This window comes from Lathamus discolor, chromosome 4, assembly GCF_037157495.1.
Source record: "Lathamus discolor isolate bLatDis1 chromosome 4, bLatDis1.hap1, whole genome shotgun sequence".
NCBI lineage: Eukaryota > Metazoa > Chordata > Aves > Psittaciformes > Psittacidae > Lathamus > Lathamus discolor.
Window position 1 is genome coordinate 90,167,656 of NC_088887.1, and position 24,931 is coordinate 90,192,586.

General features: G+C 36.3%; 1 long non-coding RNA gene across 1 annotated transcript in view; it reads left to right on the forward strand.

The window, feature by feature from the left end:
• The window catches only part of LOC136012759 (uncharacterized), a 53,212-nt gene that overhangs the window by 14,723 nt on the left and 13,558 nt on the right, over nucleotides 1-24,931 (forward strand). Inside the window, exon 2 of the long non-coding RNA XR_010611942.1 lies at nucleotides 11,860-11,913. This is a non-coding gene — a long non-coding RNA (uncharacterized LOC136012759). The remainder of the gene's footprint in view (nucleotides 1-11,859; nucleotides 11,914-24,931) is intronic.

Sequence of the window (24,931 nt, forward strand, 5' to 3'; positions counted from 1 at the left end):
ACCCCGATATTTGCTGGAAGACTCACACAGCCAGTTATTCACAGTCTAGGAGGTTCCTCGAGTGCATTGATGATAATTTCTTAATGCAAATGGTGGACGTACCAACTAGGGGAGCAGCGCTGCTAGATTTAGTACTCGCCAACAAGGAGGGTTTGGTCGAAGTGGTGACGGTCAATGGCAGCCTTGGCTGCAGTGACCATGAGATGGTGGAGTTTAGGATCCTGTGTGGGAGGAATAGAATACCTAGCAAAGCCACAGTTCTGGATTTCCGAAGGGCCAACTTTGGCCTCTTCAGTCAACTGCTAAGGGAAGTCTCATGGGAAAGTGTACTAGGCGGTAAAGGGGCTCAAGATAGTAGGTTAGCATTCAAGGACCGCTTCTTCCAAGCTCAGGATCGGAGCGTCCCAATGAGTAGGAAGTCAAGTAAGGGATCTAGGAGACCGGGGTGGTTAAACAAGGAGCTGCTGGGCAAACTTAAGTGGAAAAGGAGAATCTATGGATTATGGAAGGAGGGGCTGGCCGCTTGGGAGGAATATAGGACAGTTGTTAGAGGATGTAGGGAGGCAATTAGGACAGCTAAGGCCTCCTTGGAACTCAATCTTGCTAGTCGGGTTAAAGACAATAGAAAGGGCTTCTTCAAATGCATAGCAAATAAAACTAACACAAGAGGCAATATAGGCCCACTGCTGAACGAAGTGGGTGCCCTGGAGACAGAGGATATAAAGAAGGCAGAGGTGCTGAATGCCTTCTTTGCCTCTGTCTTTACTCCTGCAGACTCTCCCCGAGGGCCCCGGATTTCTATAGCCCCGGAAGGAGTCAGGACAAAGGAGGAGTTTGCTTTGGTAGATGAGGATTGGGTTAGGGATCAGCTATGCAAACTGGACATCTGTAAATCGATGGGTCCGGATGGAATGCACCCACGGGTGCTGAGGGAGCTGGCGGAGGTCATTGCTAGGCCACTCTCCATCATCTTTGGTAAGTCGTGGGAAACGGGCGAGGTGCCTGAGGATTGGCGGATGGCAAAGGTCACACCAATCTATAAGAAGGGCAAGAAGGAGGACCCGGGTAATTATAGACCGGTCAGCCTTACCTCCATCCCTGGAAAGATGATGGAACAACTTATTCTTGACTCCATCACTAGGCATATCAAGGATGAGGGGGTCATTAAGAACAGCCAACATGGTTTTATGAGGGGGAAGTCATGTATGACCAACCTTATAGCCTTCTATGAGGAAGTGACTAGGTGGAGGGATGATGGTAGAGCGGTAGATGTAGTTTTTCTTGATTTCAGTAAGGCATTTGATACTGTCTCCCACAGCATCCTCATAGATAAGCTAAAGAAGTGTGGGCTTGACGATCAAGTAGTGAGGTGGATCGAGAACTGGTTGAAAGGAAGAAGGCAGAGAGTTGTGGTCAATGGCGCAGAATCTAGCTGGAGGTCTGTGACTAGCGGAGTTCCTCAGGGGTCGGTGCTGGGACCGGTGCTGTTTAATATTTTCATCAATGACCTGGATGAGGGAACTGAGTGCACCCTCAGCAAGTTTGCTGATGACACAAAACTGGGAGGAGTGGCTGACACACCAGAGGACTTTGCTGCCATTCAGCGAGACCTGGACAGGCTGGAGAGTTGGGCGGGGAGAAACTTGATGAAATTTAACAAGGGCAAGTGTAGAGTCTTGCATCTGGGGAAGAACAACCCCATGTACCAGTACAGGTTGGGGGTTGACCTGCTGGAAAGTAGTGAAGGGGAAAGGGACCTGGGGGTCCTGGTGGACAGGAGGATGACCATGAGCCAGCAATGTGCTCTTGTGGCCAAGAAGGCAAATGGCATCTTAGGGTGCATTAGAAAGGGAGTGGTTAGTAGGTCAAGAGAGGTTCTCCTCCCCCTCTACTCAGCCTTGGTGAGGCCGCATCTGGAATATTGCGTCCAGTTCTGGGCCCCTCTGTTCAAGAGGGACGGGGAATTTCTTGAAGGAGTCCAGCGCAGAGCCACAAAGATGATTAAGGGAGTGGAACATCTCCCTTATGAGGAGAGGCTGAGGGAGCTGGGTCTCTTTAGCTTGGAGAAGAGGAGACTGAGGGGTGACCTCATCAATGTTTACAAATATGTAAAGGGTAGGTGTCAGGTTGATGGAGCTAGGCTTTTTTCAGTGATACCCAGTGATAGGACAAGGGGCAATGGGTGTAAACTGGAACATAGGAAGTTCCACGTCAACATCAGGAAGAACTTCTTTACTGTAAGAGTGACAGAGCACTGGAACAGGTTGCCCAGGGGGGTTGTGGAGTCTCCTACACTGGAGATATTCAAGGCCCGCCTGGACAAGTTCCTGTGTGATGTACTGTAGGTTACCCTGCTCTTGCAGGGGGGTTGGACTAGATGATCTTTTGAGGTCCCTTCCAACCCTTGGGATTCTGTGATTCTGTGATTCTGTGAAGACAAAGACTCTGTTGCTCTAAAGTTGTGAGATGAAAGATGTTTGGAAGTTTGACATGAGCTGAGAGACTGTTCTAGGTCTCCTCTCTGCTGGATGTGCTACTGCTAACACACTGGTGAAGGCCTAGGTTAGTAGAAACTTTTGGCTAAGTAGCAGTATTTGGTAAGAGCAGCTAGCAAAGTGAGGAATGGCAGGTGCAGTCAACATGCTCACTGAGCAGTGTGAAGTGTCAATGTAGGATACCAGTGGCTACCTGCATCACACCCTGCAAGATTAGCTGAATTCCCAGTCAGGCCTGGTTACCCAGAAAAAATTGATATTCCTAAACTATCGGCTAGATATTGCTATATGAGGAGGAAAACAGTCTGTTGATCTCGTGATTGCATTATTAAATGAGATGACGTTCAATATTTACAGTTATTCTTCAAAAAACAAATCATAGAATAATAGAATCATAGAATCAGCTATGATTGGAAAGACCTTTAAGAACATCGTGTTCAACCTTTAGCAATTATTATATGTTATGTGGTTTATTTACCTTAGCTACCTGATTTCAGTGGAAGGAGTCTTCTTCTATCTTTAGAATTGTCTTCTTTCTTTTTTTTTTTCCCTATATTTTAAAAACTCTAGTACATTGGGAAGAGTAAAAGTAGTATTTCCTTCTGACTATTCCCCATCATAAGGGGGTCTATTTCTCCTGATGTCTGCAACTGAACTTTTGATTTTGTTCAATATTTGTGTCAAATTATCCTACCTAACAGGCTAGGTAAATAGGCAATGGTTTCAGTTTTTAAAATTTGATTGGGTAGTGTGTTCATGTGGATGAGCATTTGCTCAGATGAAGTCCCCTGTAAATTAAATTCCGCAGTCTACACTAAAAGCAGATATCTTTAAAGCAGATGCCCTTTTCTTAGAGGCAGCAATGCATTAAGTGAGCAACATTACATCCGTGATCTTCTGTACATCAACCCAAGAATCCAAATTTTACTTGAATTTCCTATTGCAGAAAGAGATGTGCATTAGATTACTTAGTTACTTTTGCACTCTACTCCTTGTCTCTGATCTGCAAAGCTAAGAAATTACAATTAGGTTTCTTGCACAGCTTATCTGTGTTCTGAGTATATGCACGATATAAATATTAAGCAGAAGTTCCAAAAATCTCTTATGATATCTCTGTAAATGCCACAATCAGTAGTCAGCATAGCGTACAATACTTCTAATCTGTAAATGCCATAGAGCTCTAAATGTGATAACTTAGTCATCACAGCACTCTGTGAAATAAAAACTATTAGACCTCACTGATACTAAAAATCAGATGAAAGGCGGAAGAAATGGATGAATGAATGAACATATTGATGAAAAAAATGTCAAACAGCAGAATTAGAAGTCATTTCTGCAGCCTTCCTCCTTCACAATCTCTAATTTATGTAAGCTACATTCTACTTTCAGACTTACTTAGCCTGTACATTGCATGGGGCTTGGAATCTGATGATCTTAAGGTCCTTTCCAACCTTATGTATTCTATGATTCTATGATTCAGATATATTTAACGATACTTACTATTATTCAATTGTTTTGAATTTGCCCTCATGAAAATTTTTGTTTCTCTGTTTTGCAAGTTTATCGTCTCCTGGGCATGACCAAAACATGCAAATATACATTTTAAAATGAATCTATTAGTCTTACATTTTCTCTTGTATGATTTTCCCCAAGGGTTACATTACTCCACAATTAAAATGCATGCCTCATTGCTTTTCTCAGGTTTTAATAATTATAAATTCTGCTGAGTATAAACTGTTGCTAAGATATGCTCACATAGTAAAAGCAGCCAAGCCTAAACATAGGAAGGTGTAAGATATTGTTCAGATCCTCATCAATAGCTCATCTGAAAATAATAATGTGTTTCTCTCTGTTGCCAAATAACATTATTGTGTGTTGTGGTTTGGTAAATTTTACAGTCTGACTGCACACATTCCAGAGAATTTACACAAAATAGCAAGTCTAAATGAAGATATTTCCGTATATAAAATATACACGTTTCTCCATTTGTCTAATTAATGTCCAGCTTAAGTTACTATCACTTCAGTGGAGAGTTTTGCTAGCCTTGAATGTCTAGGTAGATTTTGTCAGATACTGCCTATCTATTACTTCCACAGTTTCCTGGTTCATAGCTTACATATTTTGCTTTGGTCTTTTGTATTAGGCTGACATTTCCACAAGGCAGATTGGTCTACAACGCATCTTGCATATATGAATTTACTGGATTTGAATGTCAGAGAAATGCCATATTATTTAGATAGGATTGAGTCTTTATAATTTCATTATATTAAACAGACAGGCCCACACCCTATTACTGAAATAATACCTAATTTTTTTTATATACATAAAAAATACACACATAGCATAGGTTATTCAGATTTGTTTGTGATTTCAAAGCTGTCATTCAGTCTTTGTCTGCCAGTGTGAAAAATGGGAGTGCAAGTATTACCATGTACAAAGTGTTGCAGGGCTGGATTTCAAAATAAGAATGAATTTAGGTAAGAGGTTTTGTTTATTTGCCTTTTGTTTTTACTGTGAGATGGTGCAGTTAATCAGATTTCATTTTCTGTGAAAAACGTTGTGTACATGATCACCCAATACGCTAACATTCTGCCACATGTCATATGATGGTTATATTAATAAATTACCATAATAATTGTATAAATTAATTTTACGCTTCCACAAAGTTAAATAATATTTATGTAATAGGAAAGTCTGGTCCAAGAAGGGCTCATTGCCAGAATTACAATGGGGTTTAAAAGCCTGATCATGCACTGAAAACTGCATAGTTTCTCTTATAATTTATGTGGTGGTTCAACTGCTTACAGAAGGTTTCTGAGGGTCCAAGATCAGCCTGCTGCTACATGTCCACTGACAAATACCAAGTAAAAGATTAGCTGAGATAATAAGTGTTACTACTAGAAAGGAAAAAAGGAGAATGAGTTAATTTTTCAGGATGTCAGCTGACATCAAGACAAATGAGGATGATGCATTATGTGTATGTATGACGCCAAAAAAAAAAAACAAACAAAAACTAATCATTGGAATCCTGTGCTTTAAAGGGAAAAATTAGAAAGGCACAAAAGGAAGTTGGCTTGTATAATCTGCTCATGATGAAAACAAGGAAATTAGCCTGTTTTGTTTATTAATCTAGATGATGCATTTTTACTTCAGTCTAATCATGAAATGCTTCAACTGTGAGACTTTTGATATTCCTCATTCTCATGAGAAGATTTACAGATTTGTTACTTGAATGTTAAAATCAAATAATTTAAATCAGATTTACAGTCTGCATAGAAATTATGATTAGATGGAGTCAGACTCAGACTAAGATGATAAAATTGGTTTTCTCTGAGTCTAAGAAGTAGATTCATTCAAGGTTAAGACATGTTCAGTATCACATTCATACCTTGTCACTGTTATCAATGAGTGGGACTGTATCTGTTTACAGAAGTAGCATCTGAGCAACTCAGTCACAATTCTTGGATTTAAAAATGAGCCCTATGTTCTGGTATTTTCTGTTTCTATTACTGCTCAAAATTTCTACTATGACAGAACAATATCATGCTCAAATCACGTCAGTAAAGTCAATAATATGCTAGACTTAAACTGGTCTTTTCAATATTTGTCTGTTTTAAGGGCTAATGCATGCATGCTGTACAAAGAAATGTGAGACTATAACAACAAGTTGGGGATTAGGAGACCTAAAATAACAATACAGATGTTGCTGAATACTGTGTTATTAAGTCTTTAACATTTCTCAAAGGTAATATATTGTTTTTAAGAGTTTTTAAAGGCATATATAAAATTCCCAGTAACAAAATTAACTGGGAAACTGTGTTTGCATACATTCATTTGAACAGAAAATTATAGTTAGTTTGAAAGCATTTGTCACTTTTGAAATCTGTGTACATGTCAACAACAGATAAACTATCCTAAATACATGCACAAAATTATATATATTAGTCTGATGTGCATGGTCTATGTATTTAATTACATTCACCTTTCCAGTTATATGCAATAAATTGTACATTTACTGTAAATTGCGCATTTACAGTATGTTGTGGAATTATGGTTGGCTTCTGTGTCAGTTACAATTTCCAGCTTCAAATTCCAAGCTATTATTGAATTGTGCATTGGTGAAATGGAGCATTCTAGACTTTATAAAACAATTTATAAAATATGAAATGACTTTGGGCAAAGTTTTTGTGTTTTGAAATGTTATTATCTTTGTTTTGAAATGTTATTATCTTTGCCCACCTCGTAGCCTTATTTTTCTATCCATGTACCTTAGACTATAGGTGTTCTGTCTCTATAGATATCATGCTTGCAACCTACAGGCCTCTAACAGCCACAATGAGCTTCATGACCTTTTTGATCTTCATAACAACTGAGCTCTCCTGAGACAATTGTATGTGCTTGAAATACTTCAGTCTAATATAAACACTAGTATATTTTGTTATTCTGAGCAGATTTTCTATATGCGTATATAACTTAACTCTTGGAGAAATGTATTCAAATGCAAAGAGCTCCTACAAACTATGTGCCCAAGATTTTATGAAACTAAATACATATCAGTAAAGTTGAAACTGATATCCTTAAAATATTCTAATTGCAGCACTGACACAAGCTCCTGTTTTGGCAGTTATCTTCCAGTAAGTACACAAGTAATTCTGTAGATCTGGAGTCCTGTTTCTGCTCATATTTATTAACCTTAGAAATAAAAAGCATAAAAGATTAATAGGGAACAGAGTAGGTGAATGAACAGGGCAAGTGCTGGATCAGACATGTAGAAGGGGAGTTCTATCCTTGGGGAAGAAAAGCGTTTTTTGGGTTGCAACACACGAATCTGGAAAGATAAATATCTCAGGAAAATGGTACATGTGATCCATCTGCAGAAAGTTAAAGAAAATTGTCTGACTTTGATGTCTTGGCTTCACGAATGAAGATTTGGGAAGGGCTTTACCCACACTTACTACAAGTGAAATGTGGACTAAAAGGGTAATGTGGGATAGGAAAATCCGTTTGGAAAAAAGACTGCTTGGTCATTCAGGATGTTTCTGAACAAGACTGTCATCTCCTGGGTCAGTCTTGAGCGACCAGTGTCCTGAACTGCCCGCATGCAGGGTTGGGTCTGCAGCTTTCAGTGCACCTTATCAACTGTTATTTTGTCCCTCGCCTGTCGCTACTGGGTTTTGCAAGTGTGAGTAAACCCTTCAAGCCTGCACAGTGGATGTTTTATATGAGGCACAGCATGCGCGGAACTGGCCTCACCTTTTACACCTGAGGTTTATCTGCCAGGGCCTAGCGAGCTTGGACTGTGACAGCAAAGTCCTCAGGTCATACGTTTGGTTAGAGTATCCTTCTCTTAGATGGAAGGCCTTACGTAAGCACAGGTGAAGCCCTTCCTAAATCTACGTTCACGAAGCCAAGCCATCTGACTTTAACAGTATCTCACTTCACATACCAATATAAAGTTATTTGCAAACTGTTTAATTATTGCACTAGGGACAAGGATTTAAAGCATACTGGAGAACAGCTCAAATTCATCTCACAGTTGTCCTCAAACCCTTCCAGAATTTCAGAAGAAAGCAATAGAAACATGGATTAGATTGGGACTTCTACTTTAGGGAAAAAAAAAATTAAATGTGTTGAATTTCTTTAATTATCTCTGTTTACCTATAGATTGAAATACATTTTATGCTGGAACAGAACTCACACTCCTTAAGTTTTAGCAGAGGGATACAGGAAGACTTGAAAGATATCTTTATGTCAAAAGACTTTGCAGAGGAATGCTAAAAATATTATTACCTTCCTAATAGTTATGTATCTCTGAGTGCACAAACCATGATGGGTTGTTGGGTTGATTTCTTTCCTCTGTGTGTGCATGTGTTGACTTTTACTTACCTTATAGCAGCCTTTAAGCCTAGAAAGACTGCTAAATCTATATCACTTTCAAGGGGAGTTTTCATTTTTGTCTCTCTCATTTGCAGTTGCTCAGGTATATGCTCTGCTACCTTTTTAATATTCCATTTGACTTCTCTTGGCAAGGACAAAGTTACACTTGTGTTGCAGGAGATCCTTTGGGGAAAAAAACACAACAGATCTGATGTAATCATTTAAGTGTTCTGCAGCACAACAAACAATAAAGTAACCAAAATCCTATTTCTCATTCACATTAGCACCACCTGTTATCTTACAAAAAAACAAATACATCATTTACTACCTAAAGTCGTGTTTACTGCTAGGATACGCAAGAATGATACAACGATTTCAGTGTACTCAAGTATCAGAGCTCCCATTTCCTAGCTGTTAGTGAATAATAAAAGCTCTATAAGCTTTAATAATGGTCAAATAGATATCAATTACTCTGAAGCTGGTGACTTGCTTAAAGTTAAAACAAGTCACCCATATGATGTAGGAATTCAAACAATTATGTGATTCTGTAAATGTTATCCTATTTTTTCTGTCCTTCCTATAAGACAAATGAAAGCTGGTGGCTTAAGCTTCAACATAGACAAGACTGAAAGCTTAGAATCATAGAATAGTTAGGGTTGGAAAAGACCTTAAGATCATTTAGTTCCAACCCCCCTGCCATGGGCAGGGACACCTCACACTAAACCATGCCATCCAAGGCTTTGTTTAACCTGGACTTGAACACCTCTGGGGATGGAACATTCACAGCTTCCCTGGGCAGCCCATTCTAGTGCCTCACCACCCTCACAGTAAAGAATTTCTTCCTTATATCCAGTCTAAACTTCCCCTGTTTAAGTTTTAACCTGTTACCCCTTGTCCTATCAGTACAATCCCTAGTGAAGAGTCCATCCCCAGCATCCCTATAGCCCCCCTTCAGACATGGGAAGGCTGCTATGAGATCTCACACAGCCTTCTCTTCTCCAGGCAGACCAGCCTCAATTTCTTATATGACCCCTCTTTTTGTGAGCTGGACAAATTCTGCCTATGTAAAAATATTTCTCAAAGTTTATGATGAAATCTTCCATCTACCTTAGTCACCCACTTGTTTTTAATGTATTTATTTCTGTGATCTAACTGCAAAGATCTGAACATTTCTGAAAACTATTCAAAGTTATGGGAACTTCCTAGTCACCAAGGAAATATTATGAATATGCCAAGAAGCAAGAAATGCTGATTTAAAGTAAATAACTGAATATATGAGTAAGTGAATAAAGCAAAATCCTGTAATGAAGATTCAGGAGACTGACTCAGAGCTTTCTCAAGTCAATATAAAGAAGTTAGACATGCAGAAAGGTAGACTAAAACTTGCTGACTCTTCTAAGGTTCCAATTATGTGAAATCTAATTGTTACATTAAAAACCACCATATTTTTGTAAGCCACAATAGGTACATTACTATATTATTGTTTTTATGCGAAGAATGAAATACACTCATAAGCCTATGATAACCATCATAAAAAGGAGGAAAAAGGTTGAAAAAATAATCTTATTTGAAAAATCTATTTTATAAGAAAAATAGATGTTTTATATTTTGTGTTTCTTCTGGAGAGTGAATGGATGTAAATCAAAACATGCTAGTATAAACATGTCCACTTCTTTGACTTAATTAATACAATCAGTATTTGTTTTGGTTTCATTGGCACTTGAGTCTTCATACATATTCACAGTGTTGAAATTCTAAATGAGAGTTTTGTCAATTATTTAAGCCTAAATTGTTATAGTAATAAAGAACAGATGTTTCAGGAACATCTGTAATTCTTTCTCACACTTCTGATCTTGTCACATGCAAGAACCAAGTGACTACATAATACACTTATGTTAATTGGGATTATACACTTGTGTTAATTGTGATTGTGAATAAAACCATTCATAGTGAGAAAGAACGACAGTAAAAGATATAGCCACAAAATATTATAATGGTTCATCAAACTAACTTTGCTACATCTGCTTGATGCTCGATGTTGAATCAATACAAGGAGGTGAAAGGAAAAAGATCATCCTACAAACCTAAGTTGGTAATAAAGAAAATGTTCATTAACCTCACTAATTACGCTAAAGGGTTTTGTTGTATTGTTTACATCTCTGAAGTCCACAAATGGCATAAACTAGCATAACAGGTGCTGTGTGCTTCTGTATAAGTATCTTTATATATACACGCATCTTTTATTTGTATAGCTATATGAATAAATATGCTATGCATACACGTGTCTACAAAGATACATCTGCATATTTTATCTGCATCTGCCCTTTTACCTGTCTGTCTGTCTATCTGTCATGTAATTATTAGTTACACCAATGAATGGCCTTCTGTTTTGTAAATTGTTAATAAAGGGAAAATTTCTTCAATGAATAAAATAAACCTTTTGGAAAGTTTGAAACTGCATTGTAAATGGCCTTTCCCAAAGCATGGTTGGTTGTTTTTTTCCAGAGTCAGCAACCAAAATCAAAACAACAACAACAACAGAAGAAAAAAAAATAAAGAAAAACAAACCAAAACAAGCCCACAACCAGATTTTGAAATATCACACTGAAAGAATTCAGTATTTCTAAGCTGATATCTTAATATATAGGACCAATACTAATAACAGTGACAATTTACAACTGTATCTAATTTAATCAGTCTTTCAGATCTTCAAGATATTTATTTCTGAACAAATTTAAGATTTTAAAAAAGTATTAACAGCATTCAGAAAGCATTACTTGGTCTGATATAGCACTGCACATCCCTATAATCAATCTTATGTTTTCAGAAAAAAATATAGCAATCTTGAGCTTTGAGTAAAGAGATGTCCTTTTTGCCAGGACATTCAATATGTCACTGAAAAATAAGGAAAGAAAAGAAGTGTAACACCCTTATCTATATGTATGAGCAGAACTCTGTATTACAACAATCACATTTTATCTTTGACTACTAAAGTTGCAGTCTACTTTTGGTGTCAATCTATTTTATCAGTGCAGCCAAGTACTTCAAATAGCTGATAAAAAAGTTACAGTATTCTATCCATACTTAATATCCTTTAAAGGTAAACTGTTTCCTGAAAAAAACCCATTAATAATGATAATGATAATTACTATTTCATAAATCCACTCTCTAAACAAAATACTGGGTTTAGAACAAAAGGTTTATTCATTTTCTCCTCCAAAATAGAAGGTATTTAATATTTTCTTTGTTTCAGTTTATTGATTTTTTTAATTGATGCAGAGATGGTTATGCTAACAATTTAATTTTGATACCTGATACATGGCTTAAAAGCTAGATTATGTTTATTCAAGTTCTACCTATTTCAAGAAAGCTGTAGAAATCTTCTAAAAGCACTTCTAGAACTGTTTGAACAACCTTTTATTGAAAAAGACAAGGATTTTAAAGATTCATGCAGTATGGTCATTAACTGAGATTCTTCACATTACAGGAGAGAGAGATGGACAAACTTCACTTGAAGGCTGCAGCCGTTAAATTCCCAAAGGTTTCTTTTTATTATTCTTATTCTAGTAGACAGTAATAAGATTAAGATTGTATACAGTCTGATTAAAGTCTGCACATGATTCTTAAAACTTATCCTTTCTGAGTCTTCAATAGGTGCTCTAGTAACAGCAATGAAGCCTAAATCAAACTTGAGGTTTCTCCTCAGCCTTTGTTTTTGATCTATGGTCGTTTCTTTGGTGATCTGGCTCCTAGCTTCTACTTCATGGAATACATCCAGACCTTTGGTTACTGGAAAGCGCAAGATCTACTTGCTGACAAAATTGTGTTAAAAAAAAAAGAAAAAGCCAGCACAACTTTTCTGAGCATGTAATCTGATCTGATTCAAAATATCAGGATGTATACAGAAAGTGAGACAGATTGGTAGGTTTCCAAATTAACTACAAATTGTAGTTTTTCCAGATTAACTACAGAGATTTTCCTGTAGTGGTCTGTGAGGTTCACTAATGATTTCACAATTTTGGTGGTTCTTCGTTATTTTTTGGTTTTAACTGGAATACATATTTATGTTTCCTGTATACCTTCAATTCCAGATATACCAGAATTTACTCCAAGTTAATCCAGGGAAACAAATAAACAAACAAACAAAACCAAACAAACCCACATTTCAAAAAAAGATGACTGCTGTCATCCTGTCGTTTTGGTGCTCTTGTAGGCTCCTGCTCCCCTAGCTTTTGGAGTAGGATGCAGTTACTGAAACGTAGGAACAGTGCTCACTGTAATTTGAGATTCCCTAAGGGGGGAATCTGAAATGGCTATGAGGGACAAACACATGACCTAGGATCTATGGGTGACTATGCCTCTGGAGAAGCAGGTAGAGTCCAGCTGGAATACTCTAGATCATCTGAAATAACACTAGATAGCCATGTGTAAACCTCTCAATACCAAAATAGACGACTGTAAGGTAGCTGTTTGCATCAGAATATTCATTCTTATTTTATAAAAAATGAGAAAATATGGTGAGTTTACATCAGAATGTTTCCCCTTCAGATATCTAAAACTAAATCAAAAGGTAATCCAAAAAGCCATGGTCAATTGTTGCTTATCTTTTGAGGCATCTAAAACTTCCTGGTTGACTTTTCTTTACTTAAAAGCCTTCTGTGCAATGCAGGCAGAGAGCTCTCTTCATATAAGAAACCGTAGCTCAGTTCAATTGTCCAAGTCTTTAGAAATCACCGAGAGTACCTCAGAGGTCACATATATAACTGAGGATCTACAGAAGACCAATGTGGTTCTGGAGTAACAGCTAGAGCACCATATAGTATCTCACATTGCAGTAGACATCTGTATGTGGGCATCCGAACTGAGGCTTGAGACATACAAGCCAGTCATATCAGGACAGCTTTACAGTTAGCAGAGGAAATACCCAGCTTCTCTGCAAAGTTCATGTGATCCATTTTAGATGTCTTTAAAGTGAGTTAAGTCACAGCCCTGACTAAGAGTTGCTTAGTGGCACCAAAAGCTCATTGTTCCTTTGAAATTATAAACATTAAACCAAGAAAACATGTGGACATGTATTTTATTTTTAAGCTCATAATGATTTCAAGTAAGTTAAACAATTGTTTGAAGAAATTTGCTGGACCATGAATAGACTGAATGGCTTACAGAATTAAGCCTTCAACAGAAACTAAAAAATAGGATTTCTTCAAAGACAGGGAAAAAAAATAGAACAGGAAAGGACAGAAGGGCAGTATTTAATTTCTTTGTCAAATCCCAAAAAAGAACTGATCCATTTAGTGCTTTGCTAGGATTGACATTTGGTTTTATCTGACTTGAAATTCAGGGCAGCCCTTTTGAGATACTAATAGTTGCAGAATTTGAGCTAAACACTGAGTAAGGTGACTCTACAGTTGTTAGTCAGGAGCATGTCATTTTGGGGTAGAAACACGTTTCTTTTCATGCTGAGAATTTTTGAAAGGTAGAAGGTCAAGGGAACACTATATGTTCTCATTTTGTCTGTCAGAAAAGTTTATAGTCATAGAAGATTCATTTTTCTGTTCCATTGGAAATTTATAGAACATAATTAATGAAAAAATATGTGCTCAGGTAGAACAAAGTAAAAATAACAGAAGCAATACTCTCTTCAGTTACAAAGCTGAATTTACTAGGAAGTTTTTTCAGGAGGTTAATTGGTAAAACTGAGAGACATGTTCCCTAATACATAACACAGAAGCTATTAAAAAGTAATTTATACAGTAATTATCTCTCCAGCTGTGACATAATCCAACTCTCTCCTACTTACACTTGGTAGGATTGGCTAGCCAAAGCAGTGTCATATATATTCCTATTACAGCTTCCTAATTTAGAGTTTCCATGTTGGCATCAGCCCATAAGAAGGAGAAATTGAAACAACAGAAGCACCCTGCAACCATCCAAATTCCCTCTCACATCTGGTCTGCCCGCATTTTGAAACTCTGTCAAAATTAAAATGATTATGTAGCATTATAAATCTCTCTCTCTTGAGATGTAAATATATAATCTTCCACTTTAACACACTTTGGTCTGTTATAAAGTACTACTGTCATTCTTTAGCATCAGTATGAGAAAAATAATGCTGCCATACACATAAGCTTTATAAGCTTCTTTAAGGAGTCTATTAAAAAGAAGTTGCTAATCTTTACCTGTAATTACCTTTTACTGAAATCCTTAAAAACACTTTAATATTAATTTATTTATTTATATTTCATAAGTGATCCTGAAGTACTTACAACATACTGGAAACTAAACAATATTGTGTAACAATTTTGATTAAAAAATACACAGTAATGGAAGGAAAATATTTTTTCTATAATTAATTTTCTCATACTATGCAGTCATAGAATGTATGTAGAATTATTTATTACTTTTTATGGTACTGAAAACAAACAAAAGCAGAAAACTCAAAAAACACTGTTCAGAGATTATGTTTCCATAAATCTGTAGTTTTTCAAAAGGAGAAAAAGGATCACTAGTTGTCTTAATAACAAAAAAATCACTTTGTAAAATTTAAAGAACAGGACTTAGAGACTTCTTCAGAAAAATCCATGGAAAAGCAATCAGTCAATAATAAGGTTTGATATACAAAAAGTGATGTGTAGTAAGTGGTTCAAGGGTGTTATTCTGTAGCATTTATGTACCTGTGGTGCATAAATCCTGTACCTCCAGGATTTAATTCCAGGAATGAACAGAAGTTACAAGGTTCAAAAAGCTTAGTGATTCAAAACTATAACACTAAATATATGTTCTTGTCATCAGTGACAATCTTTTGATCAAATCAATCTTCTGTTTTCCTCTATTTTTTTTTTCTCACAGATAAACTTTTGTTTTGTTTACGCTTGTTGCAAACAGAAGAGCATTCATTTGCTTTCCTTTTTAAAAGTAAGTCTCCTTTGCAAATTTCAGAAAAGAGGAGAAACATGGTAGCACATTTCAAATGGGGTGCACTTAATCCTGTCTTTCATTCATTTATTCCAGAAAAAAAAAAAGCATTCACCTTTAAAATCTGCCTGGTATGCCTTTGCACTGAGATATAGAGCCGCTTCCTGACTGTCATCAGTAGATCTGCTTGTTTAGATAATATGGGTTATTGGAAAGCAAATCTGGTCTGAGAATCTAGTTATTCTTGACCTTTCTATGTATATGTGGAGAGAGAGCAATTAAAGCATTCTTTAAACCATTCTATTTGGACTTTATCATTATATTTCCTACCCCAATCTCTCTTTGAAGAAATTACTAGTCTGATTACAGCCTTTTCTCGATTAGGCACTTCTTTATGGTACTCATTTTCAAACTGTTTTATAAGTAATAAACCCCTTTTTAAATTTATTTTCCTTTTAATACAGTGAAAATGAGTTTGGGCTAATAGCTGGCTTTTTTCTGTAACTCGAGTGTTCAATGCATTTGCTGATTTCACTGCTTGTTGTGTTGTAATATTCCACTGGCTTAGTTGTGAGAGCTACTGCTGTGACTCATGAGACCCTTTAAAGCTTGTGAAGAAAGGTGAACTTCACAATTGGAAATAAGCCTAGCAACTTTGACAGGTTTACTGGTGTAATTTAGGAAAACTTCACTGCAGGTTTGGGTTTGTTTGTAGGTTTGTTGTTTTGGGGTTTTTCTGAGTGAAATTTTATTATTCTTTTTAGGTGATGCATTTTTGTGCTTTTAATGTAGAAACAAAAAGCAAAACAAAAAGGCTGGACCGAAACTGAAAGTCACTTCCAGGGTTTTAGAATAGGGCGAGTTTTGTGTGTTTTGTGCAGTAGAACAAGGTCTTTTGAAACCAAGGCGTATTTCACCAGGCTGACAGAGCACTCAACACGGTCTTGCAATGACCCCTGCCGGCTGCCCCAGCACTCCCTGCACAAGTGGCCAGCAAACTCCAAATCTTTTGTGGAATGTATGCGTCTACACACACGACTCAGAAATCAGGAAATGTTTGGTCTTTGATTTTTGAATTCACAAAGAAAGAAAGGATGAATATTGTATGTCATGTTGATGCATTTGGTAAGAAATAGGTGAAATAAACTGGTGAGATGAAGTGGACATCATAAAGAAAAGCACGGGACTCCCTTCAAGAAAATTTATAAAATAGTCTGTGACTTTGGACAACAACTACCAAAAATGCTCTGGGATAGCAATTTACAATGTTCTAACCTGAGTGGTGCATAATTATATACTTACCCCCTAAACAGAAAAGCAAAGAAAGGTACTTCTTCTTATGTAATTCTTCTCATTCCTGATTTCCAGTCCATCAATTCTGTCAACAAAACTCATTACTTCAATTCTAACAAAAAATTTACAATCTTTTCCTTATTCATCACCAGCTGTGAACATTTCCCTGAATCTGTTTCTGCTTTCTACTCTAGCTTTAATGCTCAGCAAAACTACAGGATACAGGTGGGGTTTAATTAATTGATCCTGGTGATCTCATTTAAGGCTATGAGGACTCTCAAAACACTTATTTCAGTTAGAGAAAACTGAGAAAAACACACTTTTTATCGGGGGGGGGGGAGCGGGAAGGAAGAAAAAAGAATGAAGGAGAAAATGACATCCCCTCTATCTTTTGCGGGGAAAGTTTCAGCTTTTTAGAAACTTAAAATTCACCTCATTTGAAGAATTACATGCCTTTCAGGAGTCGCTGTTTAAATGGATCACTGAATCTTAAGCTGTTGCTAAAAGGGCAACAGGGTGTCTGGGATGAGAAAAAAAGATAAGATTAAATAACTGAAATAAGAGAATTGGGAAGCATTAGAATAATTCTTTTGAAACGAGTTTTGACATGTTTTCAAGGCAATTTTATTATAGTTTTGTGAGGGCTTTCCAGTTTTGTAATCTTTCTTATCTTTACAATGACTTTCTCTCTTCTCTCCTTCTTTTTTACTCCTAATGGAATTTTTAAAGTGCTGAAATCTATTAACTATCAAACTTAAAAAAAAAAAAAAAGACCAAATGAAAGCTAATATTGATTCACTTGTCCTCTAGTTCAAGCCATGAAATAAACTCTGTGTGTGTGCATATTTAAGTGAAATCAAGTCCTGTATGAGTAGCTTGCTATTGCCCTTGTATCTAGAGAATAGCTTGAACTCATCTGCCAAGACAATGGTTATCATTTGTTGGTAAACAGAACACAGAGAGATAAGATAGCACCTGCATGAAGATACATTACTGGAATTCAGAAATATCATATGAATGCAACTTGAAGCCTTTTTAAAAGAGAAACAATGTGTCAGGACAAAGTTCTGAAAGTGGAGAAAGGTTGATACCTGCTTTCCAGAAACACAGAAACTGATAATAAAGTGCTTTATTTGTTTTCATAGAAATTACAATATTTTCAAAAGTAAGAACATTTTGAAAGATCCCTTCTGAACTATGTGGTTCATGGCTGTGATTTGCTTGACCTGTTACTAGAATCTCCAGGCATTAGAATTATTTCTTTCCTTTTACTTTTTAGCAGCAGAAAACAAACAAAAAATAGCCTTACAGAATTTGATATTTTTACTTTAGTAGCACTTGTTCATGCTTGAGATTCAAGCTCTATGTTTTCATGTAGCAATTTTAAGTTGTGTCCTTTCTATGAAGACAACAAATAAAGCAAATTCATTCTCAATTTAACCATCACCTGAATAGCTAACATTACCTGGAGTGAAAAAAAAAGCCAAGCTAGGATTTCTTGGTTATAATACACTAGCTACACTTTCCACCAAAGTTACAAGAACGTACAACCTAAATAGGACAATCAAGAGCCATTAGTAATTGAGAAAGACCTTATGACACAAGGAGTTTCTTACTACTTTTAAAAAATTCCAATGTCATTTCTTTAATAGTCAGGAATGTATGCTAAGGAATACTTTCCTTTTCCTTTTGAAGAAAGTATACAAAGTCAATTTGTAGTCTCTTTAGAGAAGACTTATTAATCACTGTGATTTTTTTTTTAAACATGAAGCTAAATTTTATGTGATGAATTTTAAATGTGACAGCAGAATTCTGTGTCTAGTAAGAAATAAACACAGCATATGTAGGCTCACAGCTTAAGCAGTGCATCATACCATTTCAGGAAGACATGATTTCTCATAGTTTTGTGAAGGTTCAGGCATGATTTCTGTTATTGCATGATTTTTCACAAAATCATTAAGGGCCAAATGTAAAACTTGCTCTTAAGAGGATAAAGCACAATTAGATTTTGGTCACAGAAGTGGTAGGGAGCCTATGCAAGGGATACATTTTTGTTGTATTTATTGTATTACAGCTGTGCTGAGAGTTTTTCGTCATGAGAAACATTCTCAGGGAAGGAAGGACAATCTTTGGCAGGAAAAAAGTCAGTGGCCCCAAGACAAAGTTTTTTTATCATCATGCAGACTGCAACAGTTTCAGAGCAGGATCCCACCAGGACTTCCCAGACTCTTCAGTGAGCAGATCACATAATCAGTCTGTGCCTGGGGAATAACTGGTGTTCTTCCAAAAGCATGTACAAACAAAAGACTGGTAATGCAAGAATGCCTCTTTTGGGCATCTGAAATATGTGTCTGATTTTTTGACACAATCCCTTAGTGAGCTGCATAGGAGAAAGAAGACTAACAGTTTTTGGCTCTCGATTGAGCTTTGCAAGCAGCTGCTTTGTTCTATTCAACTGTAGCTGACTGTTTGCCAATACATGTGAAAGTATTTGTCAGCAAGAATTAAGCACAATGGTTTTCACATTCACCTTGTAATAGGTTAAACACAAAAGATTTTGAGATTTTATTGACATTGCATACAAGGTACCTCAAACTTGCAGCCACAAAGCTGGTACTCACTAAATGGCTGCTGTGTAAAAATTTCAGTTCCTTTTTCATATCTTAATTTGTCTTAATTAAGGTAGTCCAATAATAACATTTTGAGTATTTTCATTGGCCTACAGTGCCTCAAGTTTAATAACAATATTAGCCTATTATGATGCTTTGCCTGGTGCTGGCAGATAATGGGCAAAATTCCTACCAAGAATAGTAGTTGGTGAAGGGGAAAAAAAGTTCAGCTGAAACAAAGCTGAAAGCACATAAAAACACTTAATTATGAATTAATGCCAGGTGAACCAATATGGAAGAAACATGGATCGCTATAGTTTCATTAAATCACATGAAAAATGGGGAAGAACTGTTTTCCAAGAGTTAGGAAAGACAGCAAAGGACTGGGGCTACTGGCATGTAATCCTTCTTTAGGCATATATTTGTTTAATTTTGTACACAAGTAATTAGTTTTCTTTCTGTAAAATGGTTACAATACTTCGTGGAAAATATCTTACTGCCTTTAGGAAAGACGGAGAGATTGTCTGACATTCAGATACAATTCCAATTGTAGAATGACTGCTTTAGTCAGAATTTACTCTTTTATTTCCTGTTATTCAAGGCCTTTGCTTGCCTAGAATACTTCCATCTTCACTCCACTGAGCGTCAGCTCCTTCCTTTCTCTAGCACAATGAAGAGGATCCTCTAAATCCCCTTCAACTTGTGTGAGGTAGTCATGAAAATTTACAATGGCAAGCTCTGACATGATCATTCTTTACTCACACATTGGCAAACCTATCATCTGGAAAGCCATAATGGAAATCACAGAGAATGGAAATGTTATTGGTTTTTAAATTTCTAGGCAACTACAGAAACACAGTAGCTTACATAGGTGTGATTTATCTAACCTTGGAACAATTCAAAACTGCACTAGTGTGGTTATGTCTATATCAGCAAATAATTCATCCCAATTAAGTTTGTTAAGGTAAAACAGCTAGTTTTGAGGACCTGACATGCACAATGTATGTATTTCAAATGTCTGTTATTCTAACTGACTCCAGAATGGTCTCCTAAGCTGAGTGCTCATTAGTAGCTGCCACTTCTTTTTATTTTATGAAGGAATCCAGTTCAAAGACTGAATATCATCCCACAAAGTGTACGAAAGCATAGTTAGTGGGAATGACTGCAAGATTTGCCTCAGAAATGCACTCCTGAGTCAAACCCATATACTACTATAGGCTCATGATATCAGTTCTACACTGCAAAGGTAGATGATTATTAATCGATGAAACTAAGTGAAAACTCTTGGAGGACGTGGTTTAACTCGTGGCTAATATGAGACCTTTACTCAGTGTGACTACATAAGATATCTAAACCAAGCACAAATCAGAATGACCTATCCATTAAGATAAACATTATAGTCTTTATGTAAACAAGAAAAGTAAACATGTTTCTGAATGTCTTTATGGAGTCATCCTGTCAACCTAGCCAAGTTCTTCACTGTTAAGTAACAGTTCTCTCTAATTATGCTTATTTGATGCCTAAGTTGCTCAATGGTTTTGTACTTGAGACAGTAATTTATAACAACTGTAGCATAGTTAATAGCAAATATATATTTTGCATAATATAACCTTTTGGTTTAGTCTGTTTCTGATTTAATTGACAAAGTCTTAAATATGAACTGTAAATATTTAATTCAAATGCATATTTACAATTCTTGACTTTTGATTGGCTATATAAATAATGTGAATATGCAAGAGTGGATAGCAATATACTACATATATCAATAGGTTATAGAAAACAGGAATTTGTAAGCAAGAGATTTTAAACTTTTAACATCCAAAATTTGTGTATTTAGCTTTGACTCATCTTTAAACAAAAAAGAAGAAAAGAATCAAATTAAAACAAAATATACAGGGAGTTTTTCACGATTCAGTTTTTGAATGCTAAAAGCTTTGTATTGTTCTACGGAAGCACAGATAATAAAAAAGCACAAAAATTACAAACATGAAAATTTGTCAACCACCACTGATTTTAAAGTAAAATTAATCTCAGCTCTGATAACCAGTTAGCATAGTAAACACTTCTGTGTGAAGACCTTTGTGACCATTTTTAAGGTTGCTGCACAACTTCATACAGGTCAGGAAATTAGTTCAGTGTTTTTATAATAAACACAGTGCTAAGCTGACAAGAATCTAAAAATAAATTATTTAATTATGATAAAATCTAATAACGTGTAATAAACTTGTTTTAAATCAATTAATTCACATTTAGTTATTACTGGGTTGACAAGGGGACATTTTGAATAGCTGCATTAAGTTCTAAGAAATTAATTTCCTCATAAACTTTTGCAGTTTCCTTAGAGATGTTTGTTGAGCTTTCTCTTTCTTGAATACAGAGATGTTAAGTACCTTTAAAATGAAAAGAATTAAAAAAAACCACTATTGTATTAATGTAATCATAGTCTGTATTAAGATTTGTACTCCTCACGCATATGACCTCTTGAAAACAGAAATGCAACAACATAGATAATGAAAGGAAAATATATTTGCAAGTATTTTTCATAGTTCATTCATACTTCAAAACAATTATTAATATATAGTTTCCCTCATTTTACTATGGAAATTCATGCTCTTCCTAATTCAGCCTTCTTTGGGCATACCACTGTCTTGGCATGGGGTCCTCCAAGGGCTGCAGGTAGATTTCTGTTTCACCATGGACCTCCATGGGCTGCAGGGGTACAGCCTGTGTCACCATGGACTGCTCCACAGGCTGCAGGGGACTCTCTGCTCCGATGCCTTGAGCAGCTCCTCCCTTACTTCACTGACCTTGGTGTCTGCAGGGCTGTTTCTTTTACATGCTCAAACACCTCGCTCAAACTGCAGTTGAGTTGCCATTTTGCAGTTTTTTTTCCCTTTCTTAACTATGTTATCCCAGCTGTGCTATGACCGTCACTGATGAGTTCAGCCTTGCCCAGCAGTGGGTCCATGTAGAGCTGGCAGGCATTGACTCTGTTGGACACAGGGAAAGCTTCTAGCAGTTTCTCACAGAAGCCACCCTTGTAGTCCCTCACTACCAAACCTTGCCATGGAAACCCAATACAGAAGTTGAAATCACTAAAGATTTTTTTTGATATTGCAGAATGTGAGGAAAATGAACTACAAGGAAAATGAACTACAAGGTAAATGATGCTGGAAGAATTTTCCTATGCTTATCAACACTCCTTCCCTGTCAGTGAGAGGCTTGAAAGAAAAAAGGATCAGTTTATGACAGTTGGTAAAGATTTTTCATAATTTTTTATCACATAAGACCCCTTCTTTGAATTTCAGCCTTCCCATTCAATTTATGTTGGCATTTTCAGGCACTGTTGTGCCTCTGAGAGAATATTTTTCTTGATGAATGACAACTGGCCTGTTCAAAAGAGCAGAATTTCAGCTGAGAAGAAGTGGTTCTTGAGAGTTGTTATAAGACCATCCTACATGATAACTATTGAGAATTCTAGGAATATCTGTTTATTTAAAATATTTTTGAAATTTCTTGAGAGGAAAACCACTAATTTACAATAGTGATATGAATTAACTTTATAAATAGTATTATTGTATTTAATGTATATATTTTTCTGGATATTAACACGTTTAGAGTTTTCTTGTGGTCTTTTTTTTCAGGTTATACAAAGAGAATCTCTTGGTTTCCATTAACATTTAAATGACTTCTGTCAGTTGGCAGCCCATTTGGTAATTTATATCTTTGCTCTTCAAATAATAACCAGCATTCAGTTATTAATAGGAGGACTCAGCTGGGGAAAAGTAAGCACCAAGTTGTTAGATCTGAAACTCATCCCCTTATTCTGCAATGGTAATTGCAAATGTCTGCTTTCATTCATTTTAATTGGAGTTCCCACAAGCAAAAAGTTCATTCAGCTATTTATTTTTATGGTAATGCAGTCAAGTTCTCAAGCATACATTCCAGAATTCATTTTGTCCTATGAAATGGCAAAAGGGTGTACATATGTAATACTTCATAAACTACAAAGATACCATACATTATACGTAGGTACACACATACTGTTTAGACTTACATTCCATAAATAGAATACCTACCAAACCAGCGGTAATTTATCTGAGGTAGCATGCAAAAGTTGCATAATGTCATCTGACACATCAGAGATTCAGGTGTTACACTGAATCTATTAGAGAAACACTTCTTTGTTGTGGTGGAAACTGAAGCCCAGGTGGGAAATCCTGCAACTTGAAATGCACTAGGTACCAGAAACGAGTCATATTTATCAACACTAAGGTAACGTTTCAGAAACTTTAATTCACTCCAAATGGTACTGAAGACTTCCATATTGAATTGATTTTGAGATATCTAAATTACGGTTGTAATCAATGGAGTCTTAAGACTCAGTTAAGCATTCAAAAACAATGACAATTAAAACCAATTTAATTTTCCTGAAAGCGATGTGTTTGTCATGCTCAGAAACTAAATTCAATATTCAGAGTGTGAAGAATATACCTACAACTCTACATATATCATTAGTATCCTATCTGCTCATTCATTCACTGCAACTGACATGTTGGACATTTGAAGAACATGTGCATGAACATAGTATTAAACATACGTGCACAAGCAGTGTATTTGAAAGTCTAACTTCAGGCTTTAGACATCTAGATTTGAGAATCTAAATTCAGGTTTCTGATATTAAAAAAACAACAAACCCATAGCTTAGGTGTATGTAAAATTTACAGTATTTCTACTTTCTAACTCAAAGCAATATGAAGCCATCAAAAATGCATATATTAGACTCTATTTGATGTCTTTAACATCCATTTTTTTGCTTATAATTTATTTCTCACAGGCTCCTCCCAACGTCTAATAGCTTTAAAGTTCTTCACCTTGATCCTATTTGTTTTAAGCATCTTGCAAGAGATGCTTCATTTGCCATTTTTATTACATGTAAAAAAAAAAACAAAACTCAAGATGTATAATGTAAGGTCCTGTAATGATAGGTTTAGTATCTGGCATCTTTATGTCAAATAAAACGTTTCTATATGTTCTACAGGGGAAAGATGGCATTTGTGTCACAGCCCATATTATAACCATAGAATCACAGAATCATTGAATTCAGAAGGCACTTCTGGAGGTCATCTGGTCTGACCCCTGGCTCAAGCAGCGTTACCAGGGGCTGATTTCCTCAGAGTAACCCCAGACAGCTATAGCACATCTCCAATGATGGAAACTCCACACCCTCTTTGGTCACACAGTGGTGAAAGTGCTTCCTTATATTCAGATGGAGCCTCCTGTGTTTCAGCCTGTGCTCGCTATTTCCTGTCTGGTCACTGGACACCACTGAAAAGAGCCCCTCCATATGCTTTACACTCTCCTTTCAGGTACTGATGAGATCCCCCTGAGCCTTCTCTTCTCCAGGCTAAACAGTTCCCGCTCTGTCAGCCTTTCCTCATAAGTAAGATGCATGACTGCATATCCTTTTGCTGAACTGCATGAGGATCCTGTCTGCCCATTTCTCCTGTTGAGGTTCCAGGAACATTAGAAAGAAGTTTGCAATTATGATATTATTAGTATAGAAAATCAATTTCATTGTCACAGTTATGCAGTAAGGTGTTTAATAAGTTCTCTAAAACACTGACTTTGGCATTTAGGTTAGTGATTTTTTTTTTCCGTTTGAAGTTATTTAGTAAGCACGAGAAAATTATATTAAGAATTGATACAAGTTTTTTCACCTCTATTTTGCTAACATGAAAA